Genomic DNA, 19,509 nt, shown 5'->3' with positions numbered 1-19,509 from the left:
CTTACTAAGTACCACTGTTCAAAAGTTGAATAAAGAAACAAAGAAATGTTTGCCTATTTTTAATTAAAAGCACTTTGTAGAACATCAAATCAGTTACAATGTAGAATCAATGTTATGTATAGTTTACAAATGACAAAATGTTCACATAAAATCATGACAGCATTTAAATAATATCACCCACTACTAGCATTCTGTAATTTACTGTCTCTTTTGAAAACTTATCACTACATAAACAGCACAAGACTTAAGAGTATTTAACAAGAGCATTTTTCCCTGGTTTTACTACCACACTGGGGCACATGTTCACCAAAACACAGCAAACCTTTGCCATCTTATCCAGGAGGGTCACCTTTTTACCTACACATGGAAGAAGTAATCTGATTGGTATGGTGGTATATAGCATGTAGTTTGAAGCAGGGATTTCGTAGTGCCCCATGTGTAGTGTTGGAACCCAGTCAGGATTTGTTTCTTTCATTTCATAGGCTGGTTTGCTGCAATAATGCCAAATAATTAGCAATTCTATAAATAGAAGGTAGTTCTGCATGGTTGTTCTAAGTTTGTGCTATGATCTCAGAGCGCATTGAAAATAAAACTAACAGGCTATAAAGAATAATATGAATTTATTTAGAACTTACCTGAATGAAAATACTGAAGCACACCAACAGATATCTGGGGATGGTAGAGAACTGAATATCAGCTCGTTTCGCAGCTGTTATCCAGGCTAGACGCCTTCTTTTGGTAACATCCAACACATAAGCTCCCTCATGATGCTTCCAGGTGAGGAAACAATGAAAAGAGAGCCTGTTTTCAAGCTTATTCCTTTGCCGGTAGCGCAATGTAACATTACAACCGACCACACAGCAAGCATTTGTTTGGCCTGCTAATATGGCGCCTCGACCAAAAATCCTGGCTACGCCCCATCCCGTAAGATCACGCTCCAGAGTCCTATTAACGTACGGATCTAGAAAGAAGACGCTGCATTTTTAACTCTGAGGAGATGGAGAATGAGCCTATTTCAAAAAAAAAGTGGAGTGTGTTCCTTTAAGTACTATATTGTATATATTGTCAAAAACTAAAGTGTACATAGCAGTTGTTGTATCTTGTTTACTGTATCACTGACAGATAATTTCAAAGTCAATGAACGCTACATTGTAGTGAAATATTGTGTAATGTGAAATACTGTAAGCAAATGAATAAACAACCTAATTCGTGATAGACCTTTGACTCTGTTTTGTTTGAATCCAACTGTTTTTTGCAGATGTGCATAAAACATGTTACTTTTTAGTATTATTATCATTATCATCATTATTGCATTAAATACATTTTAAATAAAGGATACTTTGATATACATTCTACTGTAAGGTTGGAAATGTATTTTCTTCACCCTAAAATATGTTTTGAAATGTATTTTGGTTTGAAAGAAATATATTTTCAATTTCAAAAATATATTTTTTGGAGCATCACAAATACAAAATATATTTACCATATATTTGAAATATATTTTGGCCAGGAAAAATGTATTTTTTTACCGTATGGGATAAGCACACTGAGGTGACTGCTGTTATGATTAAATGAATACAATTTAATTGAATTTTCTACCTAAGTATAGTATTACTGCATTGTGTGCATTTTGGATAATTGTAATGCTGAAAAAATGAAGACATTACCAGAAAGCATTGCATGGTGGATCTTTTCTGTAACTTTTCTGTGTTCCTAATTCCATCAGTTTTAACAAGATCCCCAACACCACTTGTTTAAATGCAGCCCCACAATTTCCTCCATGTACACGGATGACAATTTCAAATTTCAATTCATTATTTTATAGTATTTTCTTCTTATTATAGTATATTCTATAGTACTTGTTGCCATTGATTTTCAGTCCAGTTCTTGTGCAATTTGGCATACCTTAGCCTATTTTTCCAGTTTGTCTTTCTTAAGAATGGCTTCTTGACAGCCAGCCTTCCACTGAGACCATTTCTTATGAGGCTTCAGTGAACAGTAACTGGATTAGCTGAAGGGCTAGATGCATCTCTCAGGTCCTGTGTCAACCCTTTACTGGATTCTTCTTCCTATTTCTTAAAGACATGGCTTAAGGTTACTGTTTATCTGTTGTTAGTTTTGTTCATTTTTCTCAAACTGCACACCACGCTGACATGTGCCAACTTTGCAGGTAAAACCTGCAGTATTTACTGATACAATTTTAAATTATTTTTTGCCAAGTTTTCTGTCATCTATAGACACAACACTGGTTCATCCCTTGAGTTAGGTGCCATTTTTATTCTTGCATAATTCATAGGTCAGCGTTAAGTGGTTCCAAAAATGATCAGGTAGAGGGACTGGGCGAAAAGTGATTGAAAATGCAACTACTATTCAAAGAAAACGCTGACAGATTTTATAAAGGCTAGAGAACTGTTCCTGAAGACCACCAAAAACTTACAAGAAATTCTGGATCCTTGGAAGTAAAATATAAAGATACGTGGGAAGGCTTAGAAACACATACACCTGTCTTAACATTACTGTGTCCCAAAGTGAAAAAAATAATCATCTTGCAATCTCTAGTGTGAAATGAAGAGTGATCCTTTTGTTAGAGTAGATAAAATAAGCTGCTAATTAAATTTGATATGCATGAAATTTGTAATAGTTTGTTGGGTATACCTCTGTCATGTTCTCTGAACTACTTTATAGGCAGTGTGGTTTTGTTTTAAAACTATTTTTGGGGAAGTGACAAGCTTAATGAGCACGGATTTTAGCTTGCCAAAGTTGAATACAAAATGTATGTTATTCCTTTGCCAGTGTGGCCCTATTTTGTTGTATTTCAAAATTCATTAGGCTCAGAGCCATGTGTGCTTTATGAGATCTCGGTGCCATTAAATGATGAATTCCACAGTACATATGTCATGCACAAAATAATAAACAGACAGACACAAGGCAGACTGAATGAGCAAGGACACGCAGAATGTAGTGCAAGGCAAGTTTTCAGAGTTACGGATCACCGCTCATTATCATACTGTATAAAACTGCTTTATCAATCTATCTATAGATAGACTCCTGCATGCTTCTCCAGTGTTTCCTAGGCATCTTTGCTTTTCTGCACTCCCTTTGTAAAATATTATTACTTCGGTAGTTGTAATCAAAATATTTACTATTAGCCGACGATAGTGAGTAGTGAAGAAATTTTCCTTTAGTAAAAGAAGGAATAAAACACTATGAAAACACCTACACATATTATTGGCAAATTGTAAATAAATCATCAAAAGTAAAAATACTTATTTTGCAGACACAATGTTTCTAACTAGTCTTATATGGAATCATATTACTGTTGCAGATGTTTAAGCTTGAGCTTATTTATACTTTACAGTCTGTTTAATGTACAATTCATATTGTATAATAATGTATACAAATCACTAAATAAATAGCTTTTAATAAATGCACAAACCCTAGCCTACATCTTGATTTTAAAAAGTTAAAATTAAATATCTGTTTACAAATTAAAAATCAGAACCTAATTAAAAGGCTTGAGTACAATCTGACAGGGTTCACTGTTAATATCTACAGGGGCATTCAAAATATTAATGAAAAATTAAGACAGTTTGATTTTCTCATATATGTCACTCTAAAAGTGCTGATGGAGTCTGCACCTATTCAGCTTGCCTTTCTTATGTAACCAGACAGTTGATGTCTGCTCTCCATCATCAGGGGTTTCTTTGCTAATGTTTTTATTTTTTAATTTAACCTCTATTTATACAGGTTTTCCCCTGTGAAACTCAATGTCTCATTTACAAAGGCTTGTTTCAGAAAAAAATATTAAAAGTACAACAAGACTTCCGGTCAGCATGCGACCCGAGTAGACGCAGGAACGAACTGCTCCGGTGAACTTAACTCCGCTTCGACCAGTTTCACCCCTCCAATTGCCACTTTTAAGTCGCTTACACTCGTAACTACTTTTCTAGTGTTTTGAACACTTTTGACGCTTTCCAATGGCTTCTAAGAGTGCAAAAGCGAACAAAAAGGAGGACGCTAGCTTAACACTGGAAGCTATCACCACACTGCTCCAGCAGCACCGAGATGAGTTGGCGTCCGAATTTAAGACCTCATTTAACGCCCTCGATTCAAAACTGGACCAGGTACGACAAGCCCAAGAGGAACAGGCTGAGAGAGTTTCGTCCTTGGAGCTTGCAACTGAAGACCTGAGCCAACGAGTCGCTGACCTTGAAAGCACGTGTGCCGCTCTTCGCGAAGACAACAACCAGCTAAAGAACAAAGTCACTGACCTGGAGAGCCGTAGCAGGCGTCAGAACATCCGCGTCCTTGGACTGCCTGAAGACACTGAAAGTGGGCGCCCCACTCACTTCTTTTCCAACCTTCTCTGTGAGTTATTGGGCAAAGAAATACTTCAGTCTCCACCGGAGCTCGATAGAGCGCACCGCTCCCTCGCAGCGAAGCCGCCCGCGGGACGCCCACCTCGCCCGGTGATCATCCGCCTGCACCGATACCAGATCAAGGACCTCATCATCCGAGAAGCTAGGAGGAGAGGGAAATTCGACTACCGAGGCGTGCCTATCCGAATTGTGGAGGACTACAGTCCCGAGGTCCTCAATCAGCGGGCGCAGTACAAGGACATCATGTCGGAGCTCTACGGGCGAGGCCTGAGGCCGGCTCTCCTCTTCCCAGCACGGCTTCGCATAACGCAGGCCAGCGGCGCCAGAAAGTTTTTCAGCTCCGTGGACGAGGCTCAACAGTACATTGAGAGGCTCCCAAAGGCTCCGGAAGCCCCATGAAGAATTATCACTAATAAAACAGTGACACCAAATGCAGGTACCAAACATTCCATACATGTATAGAGGCACAGTCGGGATCCACGTGAGACGTTGCTTTTCCCCTCCGAGTGTAGCGATATAGTCTGAATGTTATAGTACTGAAATGCTGATTATTACTTTCATTTAACTCCATAATTTGATTATTTTTCTTTCTTTGATAAATAAGGAGGCAACCTCATTGACCTCTACCCGTTGGCTAATGACGTAATACTTGTTGCACGGAGACGGGAGTTTTGTTATCTATTCGTAGCCTTTTGTCTGTTCTCATTCAATAATTCAGTTATACCAGTAGTACTTATTGAACTACATCTTTTTTTTTTTGTGTGTGTTTGGTTGTTTGTTTGTTTACGTACTTGGACTCTGCTTTGAAACATCCCAGCAATTACATTTGGATTTGGTGGCTGATACAGTTTCATAACTTAACAGTAAGATAAGGGTTTCAGCTTACTATGCTATGGCCACCGGAGCAGTGGTTCGATTGCTTCAACACCTAGACTGCTATCATAGACAGGAGGAGTAACACTTTAAATATGTTAAGTTTGAAGAGCTCGCTGCTTGTTCTTGTTCTTTTTTTGGCAGCCATTTTCTGTTGTGGGGAGGGTTTGGGAGGGTAAGGGTCACTGCTATGAACCTCATACACTGTTCTTTTTTTTAACCTGTTCTGAACTAATTTCCACCCACTGTAAAGTTATTCTGTTCTTATCATCTAAGGCCAGTGTGAATATTGTCTTTGCTCTATAAATCAGATGAGCCTGCAATTAAACTTTCTAAGCTGGAATGTTAAAGGTCTAAATCATCCAGTCAAGAGAAGGAAGGTTTTCTCACATGTTAAACACCATAACACTGATGTGGCTTTCCTGCAGGAGACCCACGTCAGGGCCTCTGATAATGTCCGTCTCTTCTCACGTTGGAGGGCCAGTGTTTTCACTCACTTTTCCAAGCTAGGGCACGTGGGGTCTCTATATTGGTCAGGCAGAACATTCCTTTGAGGCCCACAATGTCGTAGCAGACAAATATGGCAGATATGTCATAGTCAGTGGGAAACTGTATAACAGTCTTGTCTGTGAAGGTTCTCAGTCATCCAGGTCATCGTAGTCAAAGGAGTTTGCAAAGAAAAGCGTCTGGACTTCTTTAAGTTGCTTGAAGACGTTTCACCTCTCATCCGAGAAGCTTCTTCAGTTCTAAGTTCAAATGGCCGAGAGTCCCAGATTTAAACCCAGTGGGAGTATCCCCCAAGGAGGGACAAAGGACCCCTGGTGATCCTCTAATCACATGCGCCAAGGTGTGAAAGCGGTGTGGGACCTAATCAGCCAGGGTTTCGGGTGAGCCCATTGTGAAACCTGGCCCCACCTTGTCATGTGAATTCCTGAGGTCAGATGGCCCAGGATGTGAGTCCAATATTGGACAGAGAGGACAGATGGTTTGAAAGAGGAGTGAAAGAGGCCATCTATGTCCACTGTGAGCGACCATCTTTGAACAGAGGCGGTGGTTTACGACACCAACTGTCTGCCATCTATAATCCAGTTTTGAGTTCCCTCCCCAGACGCCTTAACGCCCACTCACATCCTGGGCCATCTGACCTCAGGAATTCACATGACAAGGTGGGGCCAGGTTTCACAATGGGCTCACCCGAAACCCTGGCTGATTAGGTCCCACACCCGCTTTCACACCTTGGCGCATGTGATTAGAGGATCACCAGGGGTCCTTTGTCCCTCCTTGGGGATACTCCCACTGGGTTTAAATCTGGGACTCTCGGCCATTTGAACTTAGAACTGAAGAAGCTTCTCGGATGAGAGGTGAAACGTCTTCAAGCAACTTAAAGAAGTCCAGACGCTTTTCTTTGCAAACTCCTTTGACTGTATAACAGTCTTGTTGCCCTAGTAAATATCTATGCCCCTAATACAGATGACGAGAATTTCTTTAAACAACTATTCTCCTCTCTACCCGACTTAAATATCTACTCTCTTTTTCTGGGGGGTGATTTTAACTGCTGGTTAGACCCAGCCCTGGATCGCTCATCCACTAAGAGCACTGTTCTAAGCAAATCTGCATCTGTCATTCATGCCTTTCTATCAGATTATGGAATGTGTGATGTTTGGCGTACCCTAAATCCTCATAAAAGAGATTACTCCTATTTTTCACATGTGCACCATACATATTCAAGAATTGATTACTTTATCATTGACACTAATTGTCTGCAGCAGGTCCACTCCTGTGCCTACCATAGCATAGTTATTTCAGATCACGCCCCTCTCACTCTGTCTTTGTCTCTTCCACACCCTCCTGTTAAAGCTGCACAATGGCGTTTCAATTCGACCCTTCTGTCAGATGAAAATTTTGTAAAGTTTATCCAGGATGAGATACGCTTTTACTTTGCCACCAACTCTTCCCCAGAGACTTCCAGCCTTGTAGTATGGGATGCCTTTAAGGCGTATATCAGAGGTCAGATTATTGCTTATTCAGCAAGAATTAAAAAACAGTCCACCCATGAAAGAAATAAGTTAATGCAACAAATTAAGGAGACCGATGAACAGTATGCTCTTAAACAGAGTCATGAAATATTTAAAAAGTGTGTAGAACTTAAAACAAGACTTGACCTACTCACAACGTACTCGACTGAACGTTTACTCTTACATGACAAATCCAAATTTTATATGCATGGTGACAAACCTGATAAATTACTGGCGAGCCTTCTAAAAGGTTCTAGGGCAAGGCAAAGTATTCTTAAAATTCGACAACAAGATGGCAACATTGTCACAGATCACGAAAAAATCAATGAAGTGTTCAGGGATTTTTACTCACAACTTTACACCTCAGAGTCCCAAACTGATTCCAATGCAATTAATGAGTTCTTAGCTAAACTTGACATTCCTGAAATTCCACCAGAACTTAAAACAAGACTGGACGAACCCATCTCTCAGCTAGAAGTTTCCTTGGCTATAGCTTCAATGCAATCTGGCAAGTGTCCAGGTCCGGATGGCTTTCCGTCAGAATTTTTCAAACACTTCTCTTCATTACTGTCCACGCAGCTTAGTGCAACCCTTACGGACTCTATCAAACAAGGATCTCTTCCTCAATCATTCTATGAAGCCTGTATTACACTTATTGCAAAGAAAGGAAAAGATCCGTTGGAATGTGCCTCCTATAGACCCATTTCTCTATTGAACACAGATGCTAAAATATTAGCCAAGATACTTGCCCGTAGACTAGAAATGGTTCTTCCAAAAATTATTTCAAAAGACCAGACAGGCTTCATTAAAGGTCGTCATTCATATTTTAACATAAGGAGGCTATTTAACATAGTTTACTCCAGCTCTACAGACTCTGATGAATGTGTAGTCTCGCTTGACGCTGAAAAGGCCTTTGATCGAGTTGAGTTCGATTATCTCTTTGCAGTCCTTGATAGATTTGGCTTTGGAGCGAAATTTACTTCGTGGATTAAATTACTCTATTCTCAACCATCTGCTACAATAAGAACTAACCTTCAATTGTCAAAACCTTTCAAACTCCACAGAGGCACACGCCAGGGATGTCCTCTCAGCCCCCTGCTGTTTGATCTGGCCATAGAACCCCTTGCCATTGCGTTCCGCAGTTGCAAAGGGGTACACGGCATTTGGAGAAACAATACAGAACACAAGGTCTCGCTCTATGCAGATGATCTCCTGCTTTTTATTTCTAAGCCCTTAGCCTCACTGCCATCTGCATTGAATCTGCTCAGTCAGTTTGGTCAGATCTCAGGGTATAAACTGAACCTTAATAAAAGTGAGCTCTTCCCGCTAAGTAGCAAAGCAAGTATGTCAGACTTCACCTGCTTGCCCTTCAGAGTTGAAAGGAAAAGATTTACATATTTGGGAATCACAGTGACAAAAAAACATAAAAACCTTTTCACAGAAAATGTCAGTGCATTGCTGAACCAAGTGAAGCGGTCCCTCACCCTCTGGACGCCACTCTCTATGTCTCTGGTAGGACGTATCAATTCAATTAAAATGACCATTTTACCCAAATTTTTATACCTTTTTCAGGCCCTACCCATTTTCATTCCCAATACTTTTTTCAATGAGCTGGACTCTGTCATCTCATCTTATCTATGGCAGGGTAAACGCCCAAGGCTTAATAAGATGCATCTCCAAAAATCTAAAATTGAGGGTGGGTTTGCACTTCCCAACTTTCGTTTTTATTATTGGGCTGCTAACATACGATGTTTGGTGTTTTGGTATTTTTACCACAATCGGAGTGGTTGTCCTGACTGGGTGACTATGGAATTGCATAGTGACAACAGTATATTCTTACCAGCTGCACTTTGTTCTCCACTCTCATCCTCGTCATTCAACTCCATTCCCAACCCTGTAGTGGTGCACTCATTAAAAATATGGGGCCAGTTTAGGAAATACTTTAAACTTTGTGACTTCTCCCTTCTCAGCCCCATTGCATCTAACCATCTCTTTAAACCTTCTGTCCAGGATGGTGGGTTTGCGGAGTGGCACAGGAGTGGAATAACTTGCTTTAAGGACCTATTCATAGCCAACAAACTAGCATCATTTGAACAACTTGCTAATAAATATAGTCTTCCACCATCACACTTTTTTAGATACTTGCAAGTCAGGCACTTTATTTGTTCCCAGACTTCAAGCTCAAGCCCTCCACCAGAGCCTACACTATTAGAAACTATCCTACAACTCAATCCAACCAATAGAGGGATGATTTCCTTGCTTTACAATAAAATGTTAAATTTGGCACATACCTCTTCATCCAAGCTCAAGACACTGTGGGAAGGAGACCTAAACATGTCAATCTCTGACGAAACATGGGCTTCTATACTTAGACATGTCAACACAACATCATTATGTGCCCGCCACTGTTTAATCCAGTTTAAAGTGGTGCATAGAGCCCATTTCTCAAAATCCAGATTATCCCGTATCTATCCTGAAATCACTCCATATTGTGACAGATGCAAAACTGCTGAAGCCTCACTGGTCCACATGTACTGGTCTTGTCCCAATCTCATTCAGTTCTGGTCGGACGTTTTTCATACCCTGTCCAGGATTTTCAGTGTGACGCTGGCCCCTGGCCCCCTTCTCGCTCTGTTTGGCATCAGTGAGAATGAGGTGCTTCTACCGGCCTCTAAAAACAGGCACTATCATTCTGTTCCCTGTTGGCCAGGAGGGCAATCCCTACTGAGGTGGCGGACGCTGCCCTCCCACTCACAAACAGTGGTTATATGACCTCATGGCCTGTCTAAAACTGGAAAAGATAAGACACTCACTTCAGAACTCCACTGGGAAATTTCAAAACATGTGGGGACCCTTCCTTGATGATTTTCAAAACCTATAAGAATTTTTCAGCAAATTCTCTTAAGTCAGGTGTGGAAATACAGTGTGCAGGTCTAGGGCAGTGACCTGGGTGGGAATGAATGGGATTATTTTGCAGGGATTATGTTACTTTGGGATACATATGTTTATATTTTTCTTTCTTTTTTCTCTTTCTTTCCCTTTTTTTTTTTCCTTTCCTTTTATTTCACAGCTGAAGATACATTTCTGAATTCATTTTAAAGCCTAAATGTACTTCTTAACTCTAATGTACAGATCATCTGTAACCCTTCTTTTTTCTTTCTGTTTATATGTATAATATATATGTTGATGTTTGTGTATAAAAGGAAAACCTCTTAATAAAAAGACATTGTTTAAAAAAAAAAGTACAACAATAAAAGAAACACTAAAATTGTCCAATATTTACACAGTCTCAAAAACAAAGTATCAAAAAAAGAATGTGCTGAAGGAGTTAAAAAAGGACCTCTTTCACACTACACACTTTAGTAAGAGGAAACGTATCTGTTACAATGAAGAAACACCGAAGCTTGTTTACTTGCTAATGCTATCTCTACTAATGCTATGTATACTGGGAAACCCATCACATTCTTGTCAAGACCTAGATGTTTATCTACAATATGCATGCACAAACAACCAGAAAACGGCTGCTGGGCTTTTCACTTGACAAGCTCAAGACATTGTTAACAGGACACAGGCACAAACTCAAAACACTGGGCCCATATACATTTCATTGGGATCGTAGTGAAGCAGCATTAATCGTGCTTCCAGAGACAATATTCAACAAGATCACATTAATTTAAAGGATGACTTAAATGAGATAAGCTTTCTTACAAAATGCTTTCACTTTCATCTTTTAAATTGACATCTGTTTTTAGATTTTACTAGACAAGCACCTCTTGCTTTGCTTGCACTGGTGGAATGTCACTGAATTAGTAAATAATTCATTAAATACTTAGAAAAATTGTTAATAAGACATGACTGAACCTCTGTCATTGTTCTGTACCTTGATACACATTAAAACACCCGTGCCAGTCTGAAGGCCATTACACACCAAGCCTGTTGTAAAAAAGCACTAACATGGCAAGTTAAGTCTGCAAGAAAAGGCAGAAAAGGAAGCAAGAATGGGACAGAGTGTTTCATCCACACATTACTCTATTTGGAATGTCAGAGGATTCTGTGAAAAATAGGTGCGGGTCATCATGTCATATGGTTCTATTTCAGCTGAAAGAAATAGACTTAGTATTACAGACAGGGAGAAAGCTTGCCAGCCAGACTTTGTGCAACCCTTCATCACTTGGCCTTGAAGGCTTTTCTGCAAGTAGAGGTACATACAGCATGATGTCAAAATCACTCTTGTACTGTCTGGAGTATCAAAGACAATGGTGCAGGGACAACAAGCAGTGGATGATCTCCACAACACCTAAGGTGATTTACTCTTACGATTTCTAAATGTCAAGCTACAGTTAAATCATGATTTACTGGAAAGATGGAGGAGAGAGAAAGATGTTTGTGATTGTTATCTGCAAAGAAACTTTGTATTAGTCCTATCAGATAGGTCAGGTCCTTCTGCTTTTTGAAGTAAATTGGAGTGCGGTTGTTGTTCAGTGTTGTTGATGTTTGCTGCAGCATATTTTTAAAGGGTGTTTCTAATATTTCCTGCTGCTCTTAAGTTGATGATAAAAGCTGGTGTTCTTTTATGTGCATTTTTTTTTATATTCAATGTCTTAAAGTGGACATGTAACACTACATGTATAAAGGCTAATTTACCATAAAGCCATGCTCTCAAAAACTGACATAGATTTAACACTGTCTGTGACGCTAGATTAAGAAATAAGCGCTTAAAGTTTTTAGGACATGTTTAGCGCCATCTTGTGTCAATAAAGAACATGACAGACTGAAATTATTTTATGTTAGCTAACTAGAACCAACAACTCAGTGGAATATAAGCAGGCTAAAACTAAAAATCAGTTTAAGGCGTTACTTAGCTATAATGTTGGGGTTTGTAAAGCACATTTTATAGATGAGAACAGTGTGGATTAGAGCCTGTTTGAGTCACCAGACCAACAAGAGAAGATTTTGGTCCCCAGGCAGGGTGCACACAACCACGCAATCAGCTGTCAAAGCGTATGTTCGCAAGATATGATAAAATAGTCTCTCTTTCCTCAAGCACATCCAAACAGTTTACAACATAACAGGCTACTATATTCACATCACACGACAACCATAACTGTTTCTTACCGAAGCACGACCAAGAATTCCGACATCCGTCACCATCTACTCAAGGGGGAAAAAATTTTAAAAAATCTCCACTTTAAACTCTCCTTCACTTACATTTGGGCTCGTATACTAGTGTGAAAAAAGATAAACAAAAAAGTATCAAAACCAAATGAGTTTTGTTTGTTGTAAAAGCACAAAAACCACCTTTGGCCCTGCAGTGAAGCCCCTTGGATTCCCAGTTAGCTTGGCACTAAATACAGCATGAAAATAACTGCAGATTAAAGCTTAATTAGTCAAGGCTTTTGCAGCTATGTAACATAAACGCTGTTTCTCTTATCCGCACCTCTGTTTCTATCAACAAGATATGTGTACGATCAAACATATTGAAATAAATTGAGAAGAATAACATTTCTCAAAAGAAATAGAAGGCAACACTCACAGAGACACATGCATTATCTAATTGCATTGAAAACGTGTTATTGTATAGACCTTCATGGATGGGATTCTGTTTTTTCACTTCCTTTCTTCTCTCTCTCGTTCAATCATGCAAATGTAATTATTGATGGTTTTATCAAATGCTAGTGTTATCTGATGTATTATATCAATTAAATTGTTAATTTATTTGTTATTATCCTTATAACAGAATTTAACAAAATACAGTTTTAGTAAAAATATTTTAAAATATTGTAAAAATGTATACTAAAGGTGTAATTTCAGTATCAGCATAAGAAGATGCCTGTGATGACAGAAACTATGAAATTTGTGCTTAAGCAATCCAGACACTTAAGTTCAGAGGAACATCTTTAAGCTTCCTGAGGCATTCTGCTTAACATCACAGACTCATCCACAGGTGACAGAAAATACCCTGTGGCACACTTTGCAATGTGCAATGTATTTATTCTCTCCCACATAGAAACAGAGAACATGTTTAGTTTCTGTTCTGGCCAGTACTTTTGCAAATGCTTGCTTTGACAAAGATATCTTTAAAGAAAAGTTATAGGCCACTTTTAAATCTAATTCCAGTTTCAAGTGCCTGCCAACAGAGTAACAGAATATAATATGACACAGAACTGTATTGTTGTTTAACTGGAATATATTATTACTTTTTTGTTCTTAATTGTACAATCTAAGTAATAGGGTAATCTTGTCTTCACTCGGGTATTTTTACTTGATCAAATCTTCCCTGTGAACACAAAAAGGTTGAACAATAGGAACAATTCATCATTGTAAAAAAATCTGAAACCTATACATTTCTGTTCTTAGCACATGTTATATGTGTTTCATATTTAAGTTAATACAGTCTTTGTTAGATTTTTAACTTTAACAGAGTTGTAACTTTGCATAATCCAGTACTGCTGTCACCAAAAATCTTTAGAGAATATGGTGAGTTTGAAAATATCAACGGTTGTCAGTAGACCCTGCAACAAGTGTTAGTTCCGTCAATGGGACAAAGAAAAATTATCTCTAATATCCAAAATGTGTACTGTCAAATAAAAGTTTACTCCCATCAATTTGAAAACCTTCTTTAAAATAGAGATGCAGTACTGTGATGGAAAACTTAATTTGGCAGTCTTGTCTTGGCAGTCTTGTGATAAAGAGCAAGAGTAAAGAGCAAGAAACAGTGAGCCTGTCATATGTCATCAACAGTATTTTTTATAGCCCAGAACCTTAGTGAGAAATCATCTCCTGAACCCCATATAAGGGTCAGAACTGCAGCAAATGGTAAGTGTTAAAGCTTTTGAAACTGTGACACTACTTTATTGTATATATATACAAGGATATGCAATGTTTTTTTTTATCTGAACACTAATTAATTACCATGGGAAACGTGTTTTGTATCATTTTATTTTGCTGCAAAAGAGGTTTTAACCTAATTGTTCTCTCATTGACTGCTCAAAAAATATTTTTTTCAGTCCTAGCTGTGAAACTTTAAGGCTTGTGAAAGTTATCACTCCCTCTCTCAAAAACGGTTGACCTGGAAAACACTGCCAACCAAACTTATTTGAACAACATCAACAAAGGTGACCCCTGAACAGCAGGGCACACACTGCACTGGCAATGCTTCAAACAGTATTTAACAGAAAATCAGATGATCCTGCTTTATTCTCATTGAGTTCGTCCATCAAAAAGTAATTTAAAGACATAGTTCAGGCTAATGTTGCAATTAGTGTGTTCTGCATTTCATTTCCTCTAAAATTAGGTTCTGTAAGAGCAAAAGCAGTATGAATGTTGGTGGCTCTGTGGGCCAACTCAAGACATTTTCACCATGATTTGAATTGCTGATGATAAAGACCTTTATTAGGCTTTGGCCACAAGCTAAAAAGCAGCTATTAACCTTTATAATCAAATTCATATTAATGGTGTAGTTGTGTTTTAACATAGTTAAGATGTTTATCGGAAATTATTAGTCTCGCCCACACTTGGAAAACTAACCCTTTAGTCTATGCATGTGTCCTTGCACCAATGTTTAATTTCACAGTTTACTGTTAATGGCTTTTTTGTAATTGGTAATGTTGGCAATGAGTGCCTCCTCTACTCACAGCCCACAACAACAAACCTCTAATAGCACATTCTCTGTATGTATGGGGAAAAAATGGATGAGAATGGTGAAGCACCCTATCCCTCTATCCGTCACTATTTATAGCCCAAACAATTAAGCTGAGAAGACCTTCATTAGCCTGCTGCTATTCAGCAGGACCCTGAGTCGCCTTGCCAGCCAGCTAAACAGGTGTTCCTTAATAATCACTGCTGAATTGCCAGCAACACTGGTTTGCGATTTTCCCTCCATATGTTTCAAGCTGTTAGCAGTCCTCTACTGAGAAATGAATGACTTTCTAAGCCTCATTACAATATCTTACAGTACACATGGCTATTGGCTGGCAGTCTGACCCTAAAATAAGACAAACTGGCAATGTCCGTGACTTCTGCAACAGTACCAATATAGCACATTTGAGAGTAGCTACGTAACAGTATTATTATGTCAGCAGTATTTGGATCAAAATGAAACTGTCCTTTTTGGAACTCCTGAATCTTAAAAAATTAGCCTTTTTTTGCTTTTTCTTTATAAGATCAATGCTAACGCAGGTGTACTGCTTTGCTGTAATGCTGATGGATACCTTCTTTGCAATTTAACATTCACTATAACCTATATAATTACAAACAAACATATATGGACACTTCTAATGCTGCAAGTGACAGAAGGCAGAAAATCTGTAGCTGCGCCAAGAGCTGTAGATGACAGGCTGCCAGAGATTTTATAAATACTGCAGCGGTGTGACACCACTTTATCCAATTAGGTTCTGGTTCATTAATTATCTGATCAAGCAGTGCTAGAATATAATCAGCATTTGTTGTATAATAGGAGGATGACTTTGGTTTGGTAATTTTTCAAGCTGCAAGTATGAGCCAGGTCTTGAAAAATAATTAAAAATGACCAATTAGACAACAACAACAACAACAATAGCATAACAAAACAGTAATATAATAATAAGATTAATGATAATAGTGATGTTTATTATTAAATCTCAAAAGTCCACAAATAAGCAAAGACTTATGCAGTTTTCTGCTGAATTAATTTGAAAAATACACTCCCAGTTTAATTCAGTGATGGAAAGGAGCTACACATGAACATGTAGGTCTGTAATTCTGTTCATTGCACCTACCAGAATATAAAACATTTCTGTCCTAATTGAATATTATGGACTCTGTGCCTTGTCCATTAAGAATCTGTCAGTTGCTTTTAAGGGCTTTGAGAAGAGTTAATGTAATTGGACACTCTGAAAGCCTACCCAAACTTGATCTGCAGATAATATATTCCCGCCTCTACCAATGTATTCATCTTGTTTCATTTCTTTTTCCAGATTGTGCCTTGCTTTGCCAGTATTTTACTTAACTTGGGTTACCAAAATTAGATGTCTATATTCCCTCATCACACATTCCTGTGCATTATATGTGTATAAGAGGGTGAACAATACTCAATTTGTATTTATGTAAGCTACCTTTGTGAAGTTCTACCTGAAAATCAATATGCAGATGATACACATTTGTACTTTTCTGTTAAGCCCAACAACCCCTCTGGTCTTAGTGAATACAGCAAATGCTTGGTTTCGTCTTTGAACAACATCTGAATTTTTAATCTCACATCTCTAACCTCATTTGGACTTTCCTTAAAACATATCCAGTCATCTAGAACTTTTAGTAAATACCTACATTTTTTTAAGCCTTGAGTGTTGTAACCCACTTTTCATATGAATTTCTTAGTAACATCTCTAATTGATGCAGAATGCAGCAGCAAGGCTGATAACAAAAACTGACCAGTGCATACATATCACACCTATTCTAGCTTCCCATTACAAGATCCTAATAAAATTCAGAATCCAGTTTAAAATCCTGTTATTAGCATATAAAACCCCACAAGGACAAATACTTGCATATTTATATATCAGAGGTAGTGAGACTGTATCACTCCAGCCAACTTCTCATATCGTCTGATCAAGGTGTCCTAATTGTTCCATGCTCTTACTTTAAAACCAGAGGTCATCACGTCTTTGAAGTTGCAGCAACCAAACTTTGTAACAACATTCTTAAGCCTATCATATCATCTGAATCTGCTATTTATTTTAAACGACTACTGAAAACTCATTTTTATAGGTTAGCTTTCCTTTAATCTTCAGGATGTATGGAAGTGTGTATGTTGGAATAAATGTCAGACTGTATAGTTCATTATGTGTCTGTTTGTTGGAACATGTATGCTTATCTTTAATGTATGACTTTGTTCACACTGAAGTACTTTCTAACTTTGTGTTTTGAATAAGTGATACAAATAAAGTTATTATCATTATTATATCTCCTAGAATGATAGGGTGATATTTCTATTAATTTAGTGACTATCTACCTGCAGCATTGTAATAGAGCTGTCAGTCTGTAGTCTCACTGTAATTATGATAAAATACTAATGAGGGCAGAAGCGACCGGTTCAGACATGCCCACGCTTTCAAATGTCTACTGAAGATGGCAGCAGGTACAAAGGATTTTTGGGGAAGAGACATTTATCCATTAGCATAGGTGAGACCTGTCCTACCAATCTTTTGTTACTAATTTGGCCAGTTTACGAAAAGATTATGTATTTTCCCACTATTACTATCATGCATAAATTTGAGGCATAATATTTTAAAAGCTGAAAAATGTATTGAAGAAGATTTATTTGAAGATCAAGTCTATGAGTTGATTATATTGTCTGAACCGATGCTTCCAAGGAAGGTACAAATCAAGGACATATTGTTTTTACAAGGGAGTTAAAACTGTCAATATCTGTTTGAATGTAATCACAGAGCTATAGTACAGAATCTTTAATATTTCCTCTTCATTTTATGTGCTTTGTGTCATAATATAATGTCTTTTTAAAGAGTTAATAAACCATCAACCTTCAAAATAATTTTTAAGGTTTTATAAGGTAAAACATTTATATTCTCATCTCAATTATTGGAGGCCACTGATTTAACACATATACAGTTAAAATATATAGTAATGTTGATTGCTGTCTATGAGGTGACACATACGGTTGCAACAAGTCTTTTAGAAAGTCAGTGACAGCTGGTCGAACCTTCCAGTTTAAACTGCCTAAACTTCTCTGCACCTGATCTCTAACTGCCAAGATCTACAATATGAACAAGGCATAGATCAGTGAGGTTGTGTCCCTCTTTCACTCATACTGCCACTCTGCTGTTCAAGAGACGACAGTGAAGTGCATAGATAACCACTGATATACACAAAGAAATGTCCACAAGTCTGGTTTAAAAGGAAAGTCACTGGATGAATCCATAGCTCATGAAGGATCTCCAGTGATCTCATTAAACTTCTTTCACACACACTTTATTCTCGGATTTTCTCTAACAAACATTTTTCACTTTAAAGATACAAGAAAAAGTCATATGGGTATTTGCATTAATTTGCGTTGTGATAATATTTGATCATCAGTTCAAAAAAGTGTCCTTTTTTTTGGACTAATTATTGTCTTTGTCATCATTCCTGTGGAAACACAGAAAGCACATAAGCCAAGAATCATCTGATGTGATGCTGCGTGTGTTCTTAATTCAGTGTTTACTGGCAAATAATAATGCTCTGGTGAGAATATGACAGTGAAAAATTATTATTTTTTCAAAGTGACATCACCACATACAGATTCCTGTATGCCAGCAATTCCACTAAGTAAATAGATAAATAAGCAATTTGCAGGTGAGAGTCTAAAATTACAATTATAAACTGACTTAAAACTTGATGGGCCTTTGGACAAAAAAATGCATCTTGACTTGTAAAGCCTAATATAATGATGCTAAAGATTAAACAAAACAAAAGGCATAGTTGTTGTTAAAGTATTTTTAAATAGGGGTTTACATGACACATAAAATGAATTTATGTAGCATGTTATATTAGAGAGTGCCAATAGAAATAAAGCAGTTTGTAACCATTCTGTTAATATTTCATAAATCCACTTTATTCCCCCCCACACACACACACACACACATATTATATCAGGTAATCGTGACGAGATACAGCTAAAAAGAGAATAACAAAACCAGCAACTTCAGCAAATACATGCAAAATATGTGGTTTGTAGTCATCAGTGTTGCAACACATCAGCACACATTAATAGAGGTATGGAGGTAAAAGCCAGCTGCAGATCACTCTTGAGGTCCACCAGTGTGCTTCTGTTTCTCACTTGTTTTTGATGCTGTTCCTATTGTTTTCCTTGTTCAATAATATATGGCACATATGCTTGCTACTGAGACTAATGTTTTTGGTATGGGATTTGTGCTGGATTAAGCTTCAAAAGAATGGCTGATAGTCTGTTGTTTGGAGCTGGCATGCTCCGTTCCCCACAGGGCTGCTGGTTTAGAGCAGTTTGGATTTGTAAGAAGAAAATAGAACCAATATTATGCAATCTTGTTGGGGGTTTTTTCAGCCATAATATTTAGAGTATATGCAGTCAGATGCATACTGGCTGATGGGTAAAGAGTAAAAAGTAAGAATAACAACCCATGCTTGACAGTTGCAACATTGAGCTATGCTGCCACAATGATTCATGTATTCAGCTCAGGCCGAAAGTATTGTTTAACAAGACCCAACCTATATCTTTTTGTATTGAATTG

This window comes from Oreochromis aureus, linkage group 7, assembly GCF_013358895.1.
Source record: "Oreochromis aureus strain Israel breed Guangdong linkage group 7, ZZ_aureus, whole genome shotgun sequence".
In the NCBI taxonomy this organism is placed as follows: domain Eukaryota; kingdom Metazoa; phylum Chordata; class Actinopteri; order Cichliformes; family Cichlidae; genus Oreochromis; species Oreochromis aureus.
This window is presented reverse-complemented; position numbering follows the sequence as displayed.